Raw genomic sequence first — 15,898 nt, 5'->3', positions numbered from 1 at the left:
CAATTCATTTCACAACAATAATTGTTAAATTCTCCTTCTTCCTAATAACATCAGCTTCTTTCAGCTCTGTTGAATGATGTAAATTAGTTATTCTATGCTAGAAAGTCAGCAAGCAAATTGGCCTTTGTTTGCAATGTCCTCTCCAGCAGGATCCATTTGCCAGAGATCATAAGATGAGCAGCTAATTGTGGCTTTCTAAAATGCCTTTCATTTTCTCCACTGCAGAAGTTCTATTTCTGCTTTATTTAACTGATAAACACTAGCAGAACTGTCCCTGTGGAGATGGGGTGAGCTTCAATGCATTGATCTGAGCTTTCTCAAAAGCTCAGGCATTTTCCACACTGATATTTTGGGTTTTTTCCTTTGCAGATATTCAAGGCAACTTCCAAACTTTAAACTTAATATGTAATATTTATCATATTTGAAGCAGGGCGTTATATTTCAAAAGCATTTTGGGCTACTATAACATTAAGTGACATTTTTTCTAAGGGTGACAACAAAACTTCATAGCAGGAGAGGTCACAGTGTATTTTAAACAGTTACAAAAATCAAAGAAAATGGATGCTTCCATCCATGCCACAGGGTATCTCTGGTTTGAAACACTATTCCTAGATTTTGTCTACAGTATCCAACTAAACTGTAGGTCAAGCCCAGTTAGGATGGCAAAAGTGACCACAGAATGGTGCTGAGGATTAGAGAAGCCACAAAGACTGACAGGATTGGGAAACATTGGCTACCCTGGTACTAATTGGATGATACTCTTGTGGCGGCATGATTCAGAGCTTTAAATAAGCTTAGAAATAACGTTAGAAAACTCATAAAGTGTGATTTCCAAATCAACACAAGATCTGGTTCAAGGCGAAACCCAGAAAAATTGCTGTTTGGTGACCTCAATATAGTCAATTATAACAACATTACAAGAGAAAACAGTTCAGAATTCCACCACAGGAATGCTGAAGTTTATAAAGGAAATTACAGAAAAATGGAAATCATAGTTAAAATAAAGCCTAAAAGAGCAGCTGCAAGAGTAGGGTGATTACATGCAGCAGAGAGGTTGTTCAAAAGTATTTCATAAAGGCTGTCAGTTCACAGCTACCTGACAGAAAAAGACTCTGAAAGGAACAATAAGAAGACAGTGTGGTTAAACATCTGACTAAGGACTGCTATTAGAAGTAAAAAAGACATTGTAAAATGTGGAAGATACAGCCAGATGAAGAATACAGAAAAAGGAATTAATGCTATCAAGTAAAAACATATTATTTTTTTTTTCCTCCTTGGCATGAAGTACAACTTGCTATAAGTATAAAGACTATTAATAAAAACTTTTTTCAAACATACTGGAAGCCAGAAGCCTGCCTGAAAGTTTCTGAAACCAACAGATCAAAAAGATATAAACACCTAAGCAGATAAGCCCGTTTCAGAAAAGCTAACGAATTCTTTCCATTTGTGTGCAGTACAGAGGAGGTCAGGCAGGTTCACCAGCTAAGTCAGTCTGCCCGAAGAACTGCCTCAAACTGAAGTGTTAAAGAGGTGGCTCTTTCCCAGCACTGCAAAATGAGTAGCCATAAATTGCCAAGACCAGAGTATTCACCCTGGAGTTCTAAGGGAACTCCTAATATGAAATTTTGCCAAGCTACTACAGTACTTAAGTCGTCACGAAAATTGCCCTCACTTGCAGAGGAGTGCAGTGGGAAAATGTCTCACAAATCTTGTGAAATCAAGGATGTTCTTGCAAGTAACAGACCAAGGATTTTAATGTCTGCTTATGCAGGCCAGTAAGATATAAAGGTCCAAATCAATAGATACTTTGATAAATATGATTTCACGAGGAAGAGTCAATGAGCTTTCCGAACGCAAAGTGATGCCTAGGTAAATCCCTCAGAATGCCCTGAAGAATTCACTGTGTTAATACAGGTAACCCACGGCCCATGCTGAGCTAGGATTTTCCCCCAGAGATGCTGGCTTAGATTTCAGAATGGTTTTGACAGCCACTACCTTTCTATGGGCTCTCTGCCTTTGCTAAGGGATAAAGCAGTGTCTTTCAAGAACTAGTAAGTTGTTAAATGACAGAAAGATTTAGTTTTGAGGTTGAAAGTAGTTATAAGAAGTATCCTCCAAGAATCTACACTGGGACCTGTGCTATTCAACATTCTCTTAAACAACCTGAAAAGGTAAAATGGGGAGAGAAACAAAGCAAGAGCGTTTGCTGATAATTTAAAAAAAAAAAAAAAAAACCCAAACAAAAAAAACCCCCACCTCATTCTGGATACTTAAAACTTTAGTCTAATGATGAAGGATCACAAATTTCCCAGTCTTAGCCAATTAGGTCACTAAAAGGAAAACAGAATTTAATGAATTTAATGTCAATAAAAAGAAAGTAATGCATCTGGGGAAAAGAAGCCTTGAGCATTCCTGTGCAGTGATCATCTCTCTTTTTGTTGTTTTTATTCATATCTGTTAATCAAATTTTGCTGCAGGTAACACCTAAAATAGCAGATAGATTACCAGAAAGTAACTAAAATACCTAGGCAAGTATTAGGAATATTTTTTTTTTCCATAAAGATGTAGAAAGCTTCTTCTATTCAAAATCCACTATTCACATGTTGCACATTATATTCAATTCAATATTCTCTTTTCTGTTTTATTCTCCCTTATATCAGAAAGGGAACAGAAGAATGAGAAAAGGAATTGGAGCGCATTTCAGGTAGGGGATAGCCCAGTATGTGCCTTGCAGGGGGATCGGTTTTGTTTTATTGTTGGTTTGGATTTGGGATGGGTTTTTTGTTAGGTGTTTTTTAAAATACTACTTCCACAGGCATTTATTCCCTCCAGTCATCAGAAGACACCAGGCAAGGGAGATGGGAACTGCCATGAAGAACCAATGCCCCACTTGTAGTTTTCTGGATCATGCACACAGGTATGGCCAAGTCCATAGTTCTAGTCTGCCAAATATGTCTTCCAGAGGGAGGTGGGGTGTGTCAAGAAAGGAATTTCTCCTTTTGTTATTGATCAGGTTCCTATATTAAGGGTTACTGAGCAAACTGAGACAGGAGTTTTGGTACAAGGCCCCCCTCTGACTCCATGCATTTTCAAGCAAATAAATACGCCACATATACTATGAGATTAATAGATTCCACCTGCACTTCATTTAAGTAAGTACCCGCTGCTCTTTGATATCATCCGGAAATTTAATTATTTCTCAAAACCAATAAATAGCAAGAGATTAATTCTCTTATCATATATTAAGTTTATACAAGTTCTAAAAGCCTCTTTTCACAATAGCAAATTGTTACTTATGACTAGGACAGACAGCCAGAATCCATAGCACTGTGAAAACATCTCTTAACATCTTTTGTGTTGGCTGCACTGCTGGCTTTACTAGGATTCAGGTGGGGTTTTTTTGGTTTGTTTGGTTTGTTTGGTTTGGGTTGTTTTGGTTTTTTTTATATGATGGTGTGGGCAGGGGTTTCTTCTATATATAGAAAGATATTCTGGAAGGTCCTTAGCAATATAAAAACCAATGTGTTTCAAAGGTTACCATCTTTTATACACAAACTGCAACTCATACAGCACAGAGCCAAAAGCAGTTATCACCATCTCCAAACAAACTAGCTCCTGGAGCATTTTGGTGTAAACAAATCAGTGCAAGATACCAGCCAAAAAATCTTGGAAATCACAAGAGTACTGTCCACAAAAGCTCTGGTTCCCTGAACAAGCTCAGCATTTCTAATTCATAAGCATCTTTGGATAAGGAGCATGCATGAAAATCTTAAGTAGAGGAAAGGGAACACAGCCTTAATTTTGGAAAACCACAGCAGTACAGCAGTTACACAGATAGCTTGCACTTCCTCAAATAACTTGGCAGCAGGCTTTCTAGCTGTCCACAAGCAACTACCCCTGAGCCACATCACAGCCCCACCAAATCTCGCTTATCCATGCAGTTCTTCCCAGCCCAAATGACCACCATCAAATGTAGCTGAAATAAAAATCAGGTTTATTATGGTCCTCAGAGACAGTTACAGCTTCATTCCTGCCACATGAGCTCTCTCATAGTGGAGCCAGAAGCACTTAGAAATTTGAGCAAAACCTCAAGTGCTTGGAGCCAACTCCTTTCTTCTCCCAAGTCTCTCAGCAAACCCCCAGCTCAGCCAGGTCCAAGCCACAGCACAGGTACCGTGATTCTCTGAGAGTCTCCGAGAACTTCAGATGAAGTTCTGTAAAGCATCACTTTTCCACACTACCAATAGAGTAAATCAAAATACACCAGAGCTTCTCAAGTGAATCGTTTTGCCAGACTGCATTTTAATTTGTGAATACTACTATTACAGCAGTACAGTAACACAGAATACATCCACCTTAGCTCCCACCCCCTGCACACCAAAAAGAAGAGCAAAAGAAATGGCAAATACAAGTCTTATTGCTAAAACACATCTCAGAGCACTCAAAGCCATGATGACTGAGTTATGAGTCAGAACAGATTTGAAACCTTTATGTTCAGGCACCTCATCAGGGGTCTGGTATGACAGCACAAGAGATGGATGGGGAGGGAGTAACACATAACAACATAATGGCTTTTTGCTGGGAAAGATTTGTTCACCTTTCATGCAATCTTTAGATCTAGATAACCAAAAATGGCCTTTTGCCAGCTCTTTTACAGAGCTGTCTTCACCTGCTGCCCAAAAATGATTACAGCCAGCTCTCTTACACCATCATGCTTACCTACTGGCAAAGCAGGATTACAGGTCAGTAACATCACACATCCTTTGGAGAGGTACTTGGTCCCCCTTTTACCTAGGCAAATGCAGGATGGAGCGCTATGAAGCAGCAGTAAGCCAGGGGCCACAGCTCTTGAACACAAGACACACAAATATAAAATGGGGGTGCCCGACAACAAAAGGAAACTCTTATCTTTTGCCTTTACCTTTCAGCATGCAGCTAGGAAGATGGACACAAGGAAAGTAAAGGTGCCCATTTTCTCCCCAACACACACTTTGTCTGCAGACTATATCTCAAGGTATGACAGAAGTTTCATTCCATAAATACACCTCATTAGGGAAAACCACTTGCAGTTTAGATATCTTCTTAAATATACATAATTCTTTACAAATCAAATAATCAGTGAGCAAGTATCTCTTAGAGATGCTATATAAACAAAAACCTATCCAAAGTAAAAACTTTTTTTATGCTTCCAAAAGAAAACCTGCTCTGCTTGTTCATCTCTCCTTAAACTCCCAAACTATGATATTTATGATTTCAGTTAGAAACCAGCAAGTAGGGCCTTTCACTGCTAAGTCAGTTCGTTTCTGTGGTGGGTGGTACAGCCAAGCTTCCCTAGTTTACACCTGTCCAGAGTTTCCAGGGCCTTCTACTCAAGAGATGAGCACAGCACATACAGCTTATCCTGCCCATTCCAGCTGGAGACCCCAACCACAGAATTGGCCCTTTGCAGGAAGAACACCACAGCTTCCAGGCAGCAGCACCTGAAAGCTGCCATCTGAAGGCACAGTCACATACTGAGCTAGTCCACACAGACAATCAAAAAGATACTCTTTTCCTGTTGGCTAATATTCTTTGGAAGCTTGGAGTATTTGCCCAGGGGACTTCAGAAAGAACAGCAGTAGTACAGATTACCTCAGCCCAACTCCAAGCAAAGTATCAAAGACTACCTGGGAGGGTTGCTACCAGCCTGGAAAGGCAGCACAACTACTACACTCATTAAAACTCTTGCTTGTTGTCGTAGCTGCGTTCTCATCAGCATCATGCTGAGCATTCAAATGTATAGTAAATTAAAATTGTGTACTGGATTCTGTTCCCAAAGATAGCAGATCAATTGTTTCTGATTTCCACAGCTGTTCACCAAGTTTCTAACCAGAGCACAGATGAGTTGTAAGCTACCAACTGAAACATTTTCCATATGGTATCCAACTACACAGCTTGTATTCTTTTAGTTTGAAGCTGGAATATTTGAATATTATTAGGGTTTCTTTAAGGAACAGCACATAGGAAATAAAAGCCAATTTCCTCAAAAGTTAGGGACAAAAAGCAGTCTAATTAGTCACCTGCCTCAACAAATCTGCATAATTAATTACCACAAGTGTGCATGAAAACATTAGAAGTAATGGACTTCAAGAAGTCCCTACTGTGCTGCATGCTGCTATCGTGTGTGTATAAATATAAACACCATTACTGTGAAGATTGCAAAATCCCCATGTTCACCCATGCTTAACTTCACTCAACCTTTTTTTTCTGAAACTTTCCAGTTTTGGATATTGAGGCAGAACTTTTTCTGGAAAGTCTGAGAAAACTCTTCAGTTTTTCCAGAAATGTGTGGGAGTTAAATTCTCCTGTTAAAAAAAAAAAACAACAACAACAAAAAAACAACAACCTCAAAACCCACAAAACAACCACAACAACAAAACAAAACTCACTCACACACACAACCACTCACAAAAATACCCTTTTTAAATTATGCTGGATACAAAAGCAGCATCGTAAGCAACATAAATATCTTGCATACCCTTCAGTTAATAGTTTAATTTTATTATCAAGAAATATAATAATATTTTGGCATGTTTGTTGTGCTGGGCCTCACTCCGAGGATAAGCATCTCTGAGAATCTATTATTTGGGGGTAAACAGAAAAATCAGCTGGCAGTATACTCTCTCTTAAACGGTTACCTTACTGCACTAAGCAATTGTGCTCCAGGAGAAAACAGGTTGGTTTTGCAGTTGAGGGACTAAACAAAATTCCACCAGGCTTATCCTATTTTATCACACTGTATTAAGAAATCAAGAGATGAGATGAGCTGCCTTCTTTGGTCCTGATGTGTAAGGAGACCTGGCAGAGAACACTGGAAAACTCCTGCAGAAAATCAGAAAATTGCTTTTACTCTTGTCTTTACATACATCCACAGGAGCCAGACCTTCACAGGGCAGAAATCTGGAGAAGGACAGAGGCCTCCTTGGAATATACCAGGGAGATTCCTCAGCAACACTGCACATACAGGGTCAGGTCAAAGATCCATCTAATCTGCTGATTTTCCCCCACAGCAGCTGGGATGCCTAGAGAAAGTAGTGCAAGTATACAATAACATTTCCCTTGTGTATCCTCCCAGCTCAGAACTTCCTCAACTAGAAACTATCTACTGTTCAGGAGCTCTTCGTGGATTTTTTTTTTCTTCCATTGATTTGTGTAATCATGGTTTGAACTATTTGGCCTTCAAAACATCCTGTGGCAAGGCATGCCATCATTTAATTATGTTTCTATGGAAAAAGTAATGGGTTTTTTGTTTTGTTTTGAATTTGTCAGCTGATTGTTTCATTATGTACTTCTAGTCCTCATGTCATGAGAAATATTGACTGTGCCTTCACTAGTCACCTTTTCCATACCTCCTCCAATTTTATGAACTGCTATGATCTGCCTTTCCCACCCTCTAACTCACATCATAATCTTCCAAGCTTAAGAACTGCATGTCACCACTTCCTACATCATCACATAAACTTCTGAACAGTACAAGGGGACCAAAACCACGCAGACCAAGGAAGACAAGAACAAACTATGAAGTTAGTGGCATGATGATGCTTTCTCTTTTATTTTCCTAGTATTTTCACTAATTTTATTTTTGCTTACCCCCCTCCCTTTTTATTATTGTCAGTCACTTCACTGTGAAAAATTAATGCTTTATGCCCAAATCAATCTCAGTGAGAAATTTTGAGTGTGCTTTGGGTTTTGTAGTTTTTTAAGAAGTTCTAGTATTATACTGTAAATCAGACTAAGACTTAGCCACTTAATTATTGGGACCTTACAAAAGTGATAGATGTGAAGCATGGCTTCTTTGTATAAAGGCTGTGTGAACTTCTCCTCTTTAAAATATCCATATGTCTACTAGGTCTATTTTTTATTATAATTGCCTAATCATTTTCCCCCTGTAGAAAGTCATCTTTACCCATCTTAAGCTTCCTAGATCCCGTAAGAGCAGTCATGCATTTGCTATCTGCTATTCCTTTGGCATCAAGGCTAATTGAAGTCATATATTACACACCACAGTTAACAGCTCAGTAATTTAATGTTTGAATTCCTTCAAAACACCTGGGTTATACCATTTGGCCTTGACAATTTATTAATACTCATTTTTATGGATTTGTTCCAAAAACTTCTACTGACATCACAGTTTGAAAGCATCACAAAACCTCTGTGAGAAATACTCACTGTTGGAGGAGAGTGACTCACAGAGTCAGTTAGACCATGTCACACCGGCATACATGCGAGAAAGAGCAGAGGTTGTCCCACAGAAAAGGATACACAGAGGCGCCTTGGAGCCATCGTGATGTATTATGCAATTAAAAGACAACATTAACCTTAGAAGCATAAATGCCAAATTTGGAAAGAGTCAAAGATCTTTCCCTTCACCCACGCAAATATTAATGCCGACAACATTTGTAACTCACCAGAGGAAATTTCCAGGCTAGCTGGAAATTTTTTTTGCTGGTCCTATGTACTATAGGAGTTCCTAGAGTAAACATTACATTTAGCTGGAAGCAATACCTCTTAGGATCACGTTACTTGGGGCTAGGGAAAGTACAGAACATCAAGATATGATGCAGTACCTATCCAAAGGTAAGCAAACAAGCTCGTTTGTCCACGGAGGGTTTTTTTGTTTGTTTTTTTTTAAGGGGTTGTTCAGCTTTAACAGAGTGTTTGTCTAAAACAATCTAGTAAAGCCAAAGACCACACATTTTCAGGTCTAAGTTTATGTTGTAATATAAATGTCTTGTTATATGAAAGCAAAGTTTAAGGTTATATAATGAGGTTATTTCAGATGGGGGGGGGGGTGGCCGACACACAGGATGACAACAACATGGGGACCCAAACAAAAACGGAGCTTAATTCCAACAGGCATTGTTCTTTTCCTTACACACCATTCTTTCCACCTCCCCCTATTTTTCATTTAAGTTTCTTCTGCTTAGTCACAGGATTTGGATAGAAAGAACCAGCACAACCAGAGCCACAGCTATGCTCATTACATTTTTCGTTAATGGAACAATTCCTGTTAGAGCTCTTGTTTTCCCAACAGGTTCTCCAGTTTAGTGTTGTCGCTGCTGTTTACTGATGTTTTAGTCGCTTACTCTGATAACTATCCTACCCCTCCTGGGCAAACATGGCTCTTAGCTCTATTTTTGTGTGAGACTAAAGTAATGAGGACAGTGTAGCTAACATAATAGTTAACTATCTAGAAGCAAAGACAGCAATGGGCTTTATCTCTTCACCTATGTACGTGTTCTCCAAATGCCATAGTATCCCTGCACAAAATGGAACTACTTTTAAAGCACTGTCCCCCTGCCTGATCCCATGGCCAGTCTTCAGAAGGTGACTGCCAGGAAGGGCAGGAAAGAATGGGTTGCCAGCACTGAATAATCCTTTCTTAATATATTACTTTAAGGATCCCAAGTAGATCCATGCAAGAAAACAAAACCAAACCAACCCACACACAAACAAACCCTAGAACTATCTCCACATGCCGAAAACTGCATAATATTACTAAATCTAAAAGTCTCAATTCTTAGCAAAATAACTTTTCACTAAGGTGAAGTGACATTTGTTTGCCCACAGGGGAGGCTGAGAAAAGGGAAGATATCACATCCTCTGACTTATTTTGTCAGGTTGAATTTGATCTTACCCACATCATCAATTCAGACAGCAAACACCAAGAGCTCCAAGGGAAAAGGAGCCAGACAGTTCATGAGAAGAAAAAGGATCTTTTGAACATGAATATCACAGAATATCCCGTTCCATCAGGCATGTACATATGCTAAAGGTATTTGCCATCCTCAGCCCGATGTAGATTCTTCTCAATCACTGCTGCTTAAAAAGCACCATCTCCCACCCTAGTTCATATACTCTCACTGTCTTCCCTGATAGTTTTCTAAAACCTAGAGCCCCAAATAAATGGCTTCATATAAGAGTTCACTAAATCCAAAGCTAAAGTTACAGCAACTCAGTGCTGACCAGCATCCCACCTGCAAACAGAATCCATCTAGCCTTTTACAGTCCTTCTGACAGAGAACAGCCAGGGAGTACAGAGTGCAAACCAACCACACTTACTCCTTCTTGTTGCACTTATGTGACAGACCTGGTGAGCAGAAGGCTCAAGTTTGATTCTACAAGCATTAAGACTACCTGAAGAGCTGCCATCTTAAAAGTTCTACATTGACTAGTTGGCAGTGAAGAGGTGATCAGGCTGTTGTTTCAACAATGTGCCTACCTATGACATGCATGACACCCTTCTCTACACCTCCCTTGGGAAATCAGTGATCAGGCCAGGACCTGAGCAAGCAGTGGAAAACAGAATACCTGGAGATAAAAAAGCACCATCTAGCTCCTTTCATTAGCACTAAGACTCAGACCTTCAAATACGCTAGTGTGCTGAATTCCTGTGTAATTCTTTATAGGCTAAGCATTTAAATACCTGCAATCCAGTCTTGACTGGCCTTGGTGATCTATAGGTTTTCTTTAGACATTTAATCAAGTCTCCAAGTCATAACACAATAAAGAAAGAAAAACATATTTGCAGAGACAGTTAAATTTTAAAAGGCAGCCAGAACTAGCAATCCATGCCAATGAAATAAGGCAGCACTGACTCTGCACTTAGCACTTGTGCTTACACAGTGCACAGTCAGTGCATCCTGCTTGCCCGGTGCCATTTATAACTCCAGCAGTTTATTGTTCTGTGAGTATCCAGAGCTTGAAGAGGTCATGGCCACCTAAATTCAGCCCTTTTGCTCACCTGAGAGCCTTTCCAGAGGACCACACAGAACTTCCCTCAGCATGCCATGGTTTGCAGTGGTGCCAAGACACATGAAGCACTTGACAAATAAACCCAGAAAACATGAAAGTTGTGACCAAGGGCAGATTTTAGCAGTATTTCTTGCTATAGTAGTCTAAGCAAGCCAAGATCTTTCAAAAATAACCTGACCAGCAATTTCAGATCCTTTGTGGAGGCAGATCTCCTTAAATTCTGTCCTTAAGCAGACCTGAAGGTTTTGACTGTAGCAATATAAACCCCTTTTATAGCCAAGATAGATATATAGGTCCTTTATTTACATGCACCTGTGATACACAAACCCAAACAATTCTTCTTCACTTTTAAACAATTTCAGTCACACTGAAGGCAATAAGCTTCAGCTATTCCTTATGACTTGCATCTCTAGAAGCTGACCTGTTTTTGAAGGTGGCACATCACAAGCGAACCGCATCCCTTTTTGGAAATTTTGGAAAAAAGTGACTGAGAAGGAACTTAACAGTTTAGGTAATCTTCATAATTAGGCAAGCTAAAAATCAGTTCTTAATTCAGACAGTAGTCTTCTCACCTTTAAAGCTCTTTCTCTAAAAAAACATTTATCCACAGGCCTACCAGTGGGCTAAACTCTAGCAGTGTCATGGACTACCTGCTTTCACGACAAGTGTGACTAGCTTTTTTCTCACCATGACCTGTTTTATGTTGCATCTGCATTTCTGTGTACCTGCGAAAGGTCGAACTGTTTGAAAGTCACGGCTTCCTCACACAAGCATTCACTTGCAAACCCAGTAACAGCTTGCAAGTCTCTGGCTCGTGCAGAGCAGTGCTTGCACAAGCTCTTTCTCACGGAAATACAATTTTACTGCCTCACACATGCTGAGCCTTCAGCCTTTTCCAGAGTGACTCAAAAGGTCGCCAGTCTGTGTGGCCATGCAGATCACCTCAAGAATTTCAGCCATCAAGTTCTGCTCAGCTTAGCAGTACAACACAAAGAATAAATTCTTCCTCCCATTTTTGCACAATAGGAGGCGGCAAACTGCACTAGCGGAGAATAATCCCTTTAAAGTCTAAATGTAATACCATAATGTGATTATCCAAGAAATTTTAGCAGCTTACAACATCAGTAACACAATATCTTGGTCCATTACTGTAAATACTTTAATAATCTTTTAGTGTGTCAGTAGGTTTTCTTCCCCTAGATAAAGTATGTCTGTAAAGCTTAGGAAGATAAAAATGGCTATTACTTAGTAGACCAGAAAAGCCATCTAGCACAGTACCTCCAAGAACACCCTATAATGGATGTGTATGGAAGAGAATAAAAGCAAGGGAAACAGAACAATACTTGCCCAAAACAGCCTCTCACCATCCCGATATTGGTTGCTCAGCACCTTTCTCAGCCAGAGATCACAGTAGTTAGTTTAATAACTTTAAATGTTAACGAAAATTTGATTACAAGAATAAAAATGGGGAATGTGTGAAGCAGGATTTCAGCTGTGATTATGGTCCCCAAAAACTATGCAGTGCCTAAAAAAGAGGAAAGCCACAAATACAAGTCAGGAGGAGCACCTGGCCTCTATGAGAAGCAGTAGTTTCCTAGACTGCAAAGTCTTGGTGGCATTGCCTACTTTAGACAGGGACAAAACACCAGCTGGGGCTGTACTGCCATTATACAGTGGAAGGGACATGGAACAGGGAGGTTACAACAGCGACAGACTATTTTACTACATCATATGTAGCACATCTTGATGCCAGCTTATACCTGCATGAAGCAGCAGCTCTCCCATCTGCAGGGACGTGGAGGGGGGAGAATGTGGTGGCACTGTGCTTGTTCATATCAGCAAGGGCAGTACAGCCTACTTCTTTTACCTCGACATGCTGCTCCACTGCCATGGCAACATGAGCAACAAATAAAAGGAAGACAATATGAACTTTGAGCAGAATTCATCGTTTTCATAACTTCTGATGAAAAATAGCTTTGGGAAATTTTTAGTGAATTTCCACATTTCCTTGAGCCTCCTTTGCTACTAATTCAATAGATCCTGAGACTTGATCTCTTCCTACGCATTGCTTTTCATGGGCAGATCCCCAGGTGATAATTATGCTTTGGCAGTTTTTTCCAGGGAACTTTTCATGTATATTTTATGAAAACAGTGCCCAAAGGCCAGTCCACTAATGATGGCTGTTCTTTACAATTTGTCCCTACAGTTCCAGGTGGCAGCTGCTGCCCCGAGACAGAAGCAACACAAAAACCTGGGAAACAAAGCAACAGGAAGGCCCCATTAATATGCCCCATAACTTCCAAGGAACAGATACTTGAAAATAAAGCTATGCATTCTCTCCACCTTCAGTGTGCCATATCTTGGTGTCTCTGCTCATTGTGCTCCAGAAGACTTTTGCTTCCAACACCTCCCATAGGCAGCATGTACTAGACTCAAGAGATTTTCACTCTGCTGAAGAACTACCATTCTCACAGACGTTAGTGTTCCATACAAAACATCAGAACAAGACAGAATACTTAAATTGCCACCTCAGATGTCAGACCACCCTTCAGCTTTTTGATGTAACTCTCTTTGCTGTTTGAGGCCCTGTTCATGCACCACATGACCATACATATAGACAAGTGCACACACGCATGTGCAAACACAGCTAAGTAAAACCTACTGAAGAATCTGAAATCCAACTGTAATACCTTTTACTAACTTTCCTGCTTTGAACATTTAATGTCTTTTTAAAGATTAATGAAATATTTATCCACAAAGCCCCTGTCCAGATTTAGTGATGATAGCAGGGACTGTTGTGTTGATGAAAGAGAACTCCTGTCAGTAAGTTTGCAGGTCTTTCTGGATTTTCAGGGAAAAAAAAAAGAACAAACCACAAACAAACAAACAAAAAAAATCACCAAAAAAAAACCACTAAGGTTTATCTTCAATTTCTTGAAACTGGACTTAGTGCAGCTGTGGCAGCAGGGTTATCATGCCTATGTTGTGGTATCTGCAAGGCTGACTCCTGCTGCCTTTTGCCCTGCACTTCACTACTCAAATGGAGTAAACCTCAGAGCTTTAAATGCGCTACCATGGAATGTTCTGGCCATATCAAGAACTGAAGCAGTGAGCCACAAAGCTCAAAAGCATGAGCTATTGCTGCTAAAATGCTAGGCTCTCAAGTAAATGCGTCCCATATGCACGCATCCTCTGCGAACTGGGCACAGCTGGGGATACACACCACATAACACACCCACACACTGATCTGTAGGTCACTCAGCAAATATGTGGGACGAACAACTGAACACAATATTTGAACGCAGTGAGTCATATCAGTTTTCAAACCATGGGTTTGCAGCACAAAGAACACATTGCCATGCAATACAGAAACTTCCCACCCACCCCAGACAAACCAGCAGCAGAATTCAAGTTCCATGATCTCCTAGGCTTGACCCACCCTAAGCAAGCTACCAGGGTGACCCCTTCCAACCTCTCTGAGCAGCCCACAAGACAGAATGCATGTTTTCCTGATGTGTCACAGGCACCTACAGCCAAATATCCCTAAAACTGAGTAGAACTAGGAATCTCATGATGCTTACAAATTCCTCCACCAGAAGAGCCGAGTTAAAAAATTTTGCAAATGCAGGATACAAAAAAAGAACCAAAAACACACCTTCAAGCCAGAGCAGCAGTACTCAAAAGCAACAGCTTCTTCCTCTCCATCTCTTCAAAGCAAACAGTAGAGCTGCAGGAGAAGATCTCAAAGCCCCGAGGACACTAATAAGCCTTAGTTACCCTGACCAGCCCCACATGGGACCTCACCCACACCTGCATCCATGGCCCAGGAGCAACCTTGCAGCCTAGGTTGGGGCTGTTAGTCCCTGAGCACACCACAGGGACAAGCTCCCACAGTTGACCCAGGCTGCCGCAGGTCCTAAGCCCAGCACTCACAGCCTAGCCCAGAGCTGTGCAGGGACTGGTGGTCCCAGCCAGGGCTGCACTGGGGGGTCCTTGGTAGGGCTGTGGGGAAGGTCCCCAGGGAGGCTGGCTGGGGAAATTAAGGGTGATTAATGCCCTGGGGCCCCAGAAGAAAAAAGCAGCTTTGACCTCTGGAAGACAAAAAGGGAAAGGATCTCATCTGTTGATATTTTCTGTGAGCCATGTGTCTTTGGTTAAACTTTTCTTTTGAGATCGATCCCGTTAAAATTCCTCTTAGAGTAGCTTCCTGTTCTAGGCTTCTCTTGAATTAAACAATAAACCCCCCAACATTTAAAAACATCCTGCACAATCTTTGTGATGCACCTGTAAATGGCAGTTCCAGCAGGGTTTGTACTTTTAATTAGACAGGAATATTAACTACACAGTGCTAGCAGGTAAATGCATTTGGTGAGCTTTGACACTTTGCCATAGGACTGGGGACTGTCAGTGGTCTGGCAGCTCACAAGGCAAATCCTATCTATTTACTCAATGATTTTATGAGAATATCTCCAGTGCAAGATGCTGATTTTCTCAAGCCTGTATTTGTTTACAGAGAAATCCTGAACTGCTAATTATGCTGGCTCCTGAGCTCTCTCTGTCAACCAGCAACTAAAGCAAGCTGCGCATTTGCTTACAGATGCAAAGACAGAATATTACATGTTTCCCTTCAAACATCAGCACATGCTAACATACACAGGAATTAGAATTTAATGACTGGGCATTAACCTGCAACAAATCTGAGGCAGCAAATAGTACATAGCAATTAGTACGCAAAATTCAGGCATACACCCACCTAATCAGGCACCTGCTACTTCCACTGAGGTCAAAACTGTGTAACAGTTTCCTTGAAGACATTCGTATGCAAAATATCCAAACTGATGAGCTCTGGAGCATCTTAGTATCTCAATGAACTGTTTATGCCAGATACAAACCTGTTACTGTACACAGTGGGGATAAGATGGTTCTGCTCCTGACACATACAGATGGCCTCTGTTTCTTGTTAACTATCAAGGACAGAGCAGGGGCTGTTTGTTTAAACTGGAGTCTGCTTCTCTTGGCTCTGGTTCAACTTCCTGGTTTCTCTAGTGATCAGACTAGACTGACGAAAAGACTGAGATGTTTCAAAGTCTCAACCCAAGGTGTC

At 40.7% G+C, this 15,898-nt stretch overlaps 1 long non-coding RNA gene across 1 annotated transcript; it reads left to right on the top strand.

The window, feature by feature from the left end:
* Positions 1-2,617: 2,617 nt before the first annotated feature.
* LOC114016515 (uncharacterized) lies at positions 2,618-5,007 on the top strand. The gene is made up of 4 exons (XR_003561003.2): positions 2,618-2,704; positions 2,816-2,917; positions 3,014-3,152; positions 4,929-5,007. It is a non-coding gene; the product is annotated as an uncharacterized LOC114016515 (long non-coding RNA).
* The last annotated feature ends 10,891 nt before the right edge of the window (positions 5,008-15,898 follow it).

This window comes from Falco cherrug, chromosome 11 (genome assembly GCF_023634085.1).
Source record: "Falco cherrug isolate bFalChe1 chromosome 11, bFalChe1.pri, whole genome shotgun sequence".
NCBI lineage: Eukaryota > Metazoa > Chordata > Aves > Falconiformes > Falconidae > Falco > Falco cherrug.
The sequence above is the reverse complement of the archived record's forward strand: the minus strand, read 5'-3'. Positions and strand labels throughout refer to the sequence as shown.